Source organism: Brachionichthys hirsutus, unplaced genomic scaffold (assembly GCF_040956055.1).
Source record: "Brachionichthys hirsutus isolate HB-005 unplaced genomic scaffold, CSIRO-AGI_Bhir_v1 contig_1089, whole genome shotgun sequence".
Taxonomy (NCBI): Eukaryota; Metazoa; Chordata; class Actinopteri; order Lophiiformes; family Brachionichthyidae; genus Brachionichthys; species Brachionichthys hirsutus.
Window position 1 is genome coordinate 314,001 of NW_027180365.1, and position 6,000 is coordinate 320,000.

The following is a 6,000-nucleotide window of genomic DNA, read 5'->3' on the forward strand; positions in this document are numbered from 1 at the left end:
AGTGGTCCTTCATTTAGATTTATTTGGTGCTTTTGAGTCATTTTTCATTAAATGCAATTCATTTTAAAGCTGGGTAAGTTCAATAGACTTTAATGTATTTCTGTTTGTTATTCTCTGTGTGAAATTAATAAATATATTAAACACTAAAAAAAATAATAATAAGAAAAAAAAAATACTTTAATGTATTATTGCCTTGCATGTACACTTTGAGGTGTCGAATTGCAGAACAGCATGCCATGGAAAACAGAGACCCCAAGGACCTGCCAACATCACTCTGATGGTTATCATCCATAATGTTTGATAGTTGTGCATGTGTGCAAAACTGTGCACAGCCCTGTTTTACACCAGAGAACCATCCTGAACACACACAAATCTGCGCACATCTGTCAGTCATTCTTGACCTTGTGGGGAAAAATGCTTTACAGATAGAGTAGAGGATTTTGAAGGCCTGACATGTCGCCTGACTCTGTAGTACATCAGACTCCAATCACTCATGGCCTCGTAGTGCTGCCCCAGTAATTATCTGTGATTGTTATGTCGTTTTTGATCCTCACAGTTTACCCTGGATTTAAAATCAGCACTTCAGCTCACCATGAGGGCTCAGATCCAGCATGTGGCTCAGAGGGCAAATAAACTGAATTACCAGGCGGCTGCAGCTGGGGTACAGTTCATCATGACCGAGGTGAAGAAGAAGCTCTCCAATCTTTGAAATCATGATAATGTGTTCTCACCCGCACTCCTGCTCCTCACTACTTTCAAAGTAGTCTTTTTTGTTCATTGGCAGGGCCTTAGAGTCGACTGATGACAGAACATCCCACCATCTTTTTTTTTTTTTTTTCCGGGAAGCAGTAGCAGTGTTCATTACTTTGTCCCAGACTGATCTCTCAAATGACACTATGGCCATTTCATTTCGTTGATGACTGCTTTTCCACCTCAGAGACCATGGACTTTAATGGCCCTCCAGCAGTTTGCACTATATATCCTTCTACTGTGTTAGACGTTTGCAGTAGTTTAAGACTCCGTATTCCCCTTTGTTACATTTATAAGAGCTCAGCTTGCGGCCAATCAACCAACGCAACTGGCAAACATTACATAGTCAAGGTCTGCGCTTATATTTATAAAGCAATGCACGCATTTAAAGATCATATTTGAATTGAACAAAATACAGCATCTTCTTGAAAATGAAGCTATTTTTGTTCTATCAGGGGATTGACAATTATGTTTAATTCAAGTCTTGTCTGATTTATTATTTCCATTCAACTGAGAGAGAAATAACTCGTGTACAATTCATATGCTTTGGATGAGCAATGTCATTACACTAATATTGTCACACTGATTGGTCACAGCTCATGTGTGAAAACACAATCTCGGAGCAATCCATTGGTTCGTGTTGGCGATAAATGACATAAATTAATTATTTAAATGAGAAAATAGCAAAGAGGAGATGCATTAATATTACATGTAATTGCTAGCACGCATACTGTTATGTAGATGCAATATACCAAAATTCCCCATATATAGAGTCAGGCCAGTATGTTTATAAACTTTGTTGATGGAAATGACGCATTAGCTGTTGACCTCCACCGTAATGCTAATTATGACTTCCATCATGTGTGAGCCATGATTAACAACATGGCACCCCAGCACGCTTTGCTAATTTAACCAATGAACAGGTAATTTTGAGACATTTTTTGCATATAGGTATGTAGCCTTGCTGGGAAGGCTTTAATGGTTCTTTTAATTAGGTGTGATGATTTGAAATTGTGCCTTTCTAGTTTAATGTGATACCAAGATCAAATAAAATAATTAAGAATGGACATGTAATTAATTGATCAAATATTTACTCAGAAACAAGCCTTTCATTTTCAATTTCCCACAAATATTCATCCTACTTAATGAGACTCTAACACTTTGTCTCGCCCTCATGCTTCTCATTTAGACATGGAAAATCACCTTTTGCATCTGTGGTTGATGTGCAAAGCCTTCCAACCACAAAGCCACCCGAACACTCACTTAACATGAAACAGCACTTTGGTTAAGTTCATGTACTATGTGGTGAGGTTTTGGAGAAGATCGATGACATGTATTTGCTCTGACAGGATGTGTAGCCCAAGTGAATGTTGTGTTTGTGACCCAATGCTTAACCTCAACCTCTCTTTCCCATAGAATGGGGAAGCAAGACATGCTGCTGTTACGTTGTGAATTTGAACACCTCTTACTGATGCTGATGGGTTTCCATCAGCATCACCCTGTGTGAGACGTAAAGGGACTGGGTTGATTGGACCAATGATCAGGTCATCATATTTCTCAGAGAGCATCTATTGTTCACTGAAATATGTTCCTGAAAATATTTTAGACAACTTAAAAACAGAATCTTGTTTCATATTTTAATCAGCACTATTTGATTTTACAGTTTGTTTTCTGACCTTCGACAGACCTGCAGACCAGTCACTGCTGGATTTACAACCAATCAGATCATGGACACACACACATGGACAGATGGCCCTCCCTATATCATTGCATCAAACGCACCTTATGTCAGATAAGCAAGGGCAGAGGGATGTTTGCACTTTCACTCTCGATTGTCTGGAAAAAATACAAGTTAGGTGCACGTATTTCAGACATGAGCTGCTTTTCCATCGAAGTACACCAAGTCTGAAGTATGATCTTCTGTAATGCTCCTAATATGATATTAGCGGCACAATGTCTGTCATTGCAGCACACACCCTGAGTTGCACAGATCAGACACACATAATCAGGGTTACAGCGCCTTTGTCGGTACTTTAGCAATGTGGTGTAGAATAGTTTGAGTCCTGCAAACACAGTAGAGCAAAACATTCATGGACAAGAAGTGTGGTCAATCATCCATAACTTATTACTGCACCACATCTTCATCTAATTAAGAAATATGTTTTCCTCCCATCTCCAAAAACATGTAATTTAGGTCAATTGAATACTCTAAATTGTCCATGGTGTGTGATTGTGTGTGTGTGAGTGATTGTCTGTCTGTGTGGCCCCGCGATGCGCTGGTGATGCAATTGGGGTGGACCCCACCTTTCGCCCTTGGCAAGCTGGAATGGGCTAGAGCAACTCCTGTGACCCATAAAGCAGAAAAGCAGAAGAAAATGGATAAATGCATGGATGGAATAGTATAATAATGAAGGAAAACAATTTTATTTTCCATTCTGTGTTTGAAATAAAAAATATTTTTAGGGCAATTAGAGGCAGCACCAATCATTTGTCAAACCAGTGGGGAACTACTTGAAATATCAATAATCTTTTTGGGCCTTTTCTGAGGTATAATGCAGGCGATAATGATGCTCTGCTCTACTGTATTCTGTCACTACCTTGTCTTGTGTAGGGCACCAGAAGTAGGAAGGTGTTTCAATAAACCATACTTACAGTACATTCAGTAACCACAGGCTGGGAACTTTGTTGAGTGGGGGTGTTTAGAAACATTGGACCTCCATTTCCCATACAGTAAGTATCTATTTCCCCCTGTGATTACAAGTGAAACCTTCTCACATTCTCTTGACTTGCTGTATGCCCACAGAGGCTTTGTGGTGAAACAACCTCATGTTAAAAATGTTTTGAAAACAGCACCTGGCAAAAACTACATTTTGTGGGCTTTTTTTTTAGGCAGGGTGTGTGTATTTTTGAGTGTTGCTTTTTCCAGTACTCTAAACCCATCTTTTTAAAGAAATCAAACCATGTGACATTTCACTGAGCCTTCTTAGAAGTCTTTCTGAAAAGCTAAAACTGATGAGGATATATTTCTTTCTGTTTTGCACCTTTAAGTTAGATATTTTACGTCCTGGGCTGCACCTGCCTGCTGAGATGCGATTTGCTCATGGATAATCTCATTAATGGCTTTAAAAATCCAGGTGCTCAGATAATCTTTTCATTAAATTCCTCTAATCCAAATCCAGGTGAGATGATTCCTGGACTACAGCATGCTAATCTGATCCATATCACCACTTTGTTTTGTTTTTGTCAGAAAATAACAAGAAACCCAAAATAGTTAGAGGTGTAATCGTGACATGCACAGGATCAGTAGTGTGGAGTAAAATTTAGATCAATAATGAAACCCCTATTATAGTTGAGAAGAACTGATTATTGCAATGCACTATTTCACATATCCCGACCTCTTTTATTTTCCTACCCCTGAAGTGTTAAAATACAATATTTTTCCTGACCTCATTCTGGATCCGATCCAGGTCCCCACCCCACATGACTGTGTCCAGATTCCATATTGGTCAATAATCAACCGATATATTGAGGAAGACATTTTGAAGCTCCATTGTCTACAATGTTAATCAAACATTTCAAAGTGATCCATGATCCAGGATCTCTTCTGGATCCTCACCAAAATCAAATCTGTTCCTGGTAACATTCCCAGCATTTCCTGAAAGTTTCGTCAAGATCCGTCTGTAACTTTCTGAATTATCTTGCTAACAGACAGTCAGACAAACAAACGGCGGTGATTACACAACCCCCGCCTCGGCTATGGTAAAAAGACATCTTATATGAGTATATATTCACCAAATTGCATCAATTATATCTAGCCATTTATTACAGGCTTTTCATTTTTTATGCTTTATGTCAGACCCTTGGAACATAAGTAAGACATATGGCGTGGCTGTCACTGCTACAGTGAGATGAGAAATGTGGCATGCTGGTCTCACATTAGCACACACCCTCTGCCTCCTTTATCCTGCTCACACAGATCACTGCACTGTGTCTGGTGTACCTTTCCCTCCGCAGCACTGTCAGCTCTGGTAATTGACTCTTGCAGTCGCCGCTGAGCTGTCCACTACATGGCCTCAACACCCAATTACAGATTGGGGTTGGTTGAGGGAACTGATTTCTATTTAAATGGCTGCACCTGCATACAAACTTATTTATTTTGTTAATGACACAGCATTGACAACGGCCGCAGGATTTGACATATTTAATTATGCATTGCTTGACTTGTCAGTTTAATCAATTAGCGGACTCACCAATACACAAGCTGTCCGTGAAACTAACAATAACGCTCCTGCCCTGCTCCATTTATCAGATGTGTAAGGCCACATATTTGTCTGACGCTCTGCAGTCAACACCACAGAGGCTGAAGTTCCATTATTGGCTATCCGGCAACAGTGAGGTGGCATTGGTCAACAGCAGCCTGTCACACAAAATATCTAACACTGCTATCTCTGTCAGAGGGAATCTCTGAGGAGCAGCCTTAACATTTTGTATTAAAAGTCTAACCAAATACATTTTTCAGCCTAAATTCTCAGATTGTGCAATTTATATTTTCTCTTTCAGTTTTGGGCATTATCAATTTTATTACGGTTGAACTCAACAAAAGTAATTGCTGATGTCAAAGCGATTGGCACCATAATTACAAAAACAGGCTGAGGAATAAGAGGATTCAGATGGGTCAGACAGGTTGTTAGCAGACCAGCAGTAAAAGCTGACAGGCCTGAAGAAGCTCATTTTAGGTAATAATTGTACCATCTAGCTTGATGTTTTCTGTGTAATGTGGGCAATTATGTCGAGAAATTATAAATAAAAGCATGAAAATGAGTTTTAGCGGTTATGAAACAAGAATTTCAATCAAGAGGACAGGTCTGTAACTGGATTCATGTGTTTTATGCGAGGTGGAGACTGCAGGATATGTGGCTGCTGTAGTGATGGCATTTACAAATGTATCTGTATGCTCTGCTGACATAGGAAAAGGCTATATAGATATACCACCCACAACAAGCAGGTTTATTCATGGGTGTCTTTTGAGTTCTATAGCACAACATTGACAAAACATTAAAACACATCAAACAAAGCCATTCCCACATTTCCTGCCAGCAATGAAAATGAATCAAAGAAGTAATTTTCTCTACATCAGTAGTTTCTTTTTTCAATAAAACAAAATAGAATTTTCCCGGATATGCAAAATGTTCAACTTGCGATTCAAATGCAGTATATTTTTGTGGTGGCGGTGTTGTTGTTGCCGTGTGA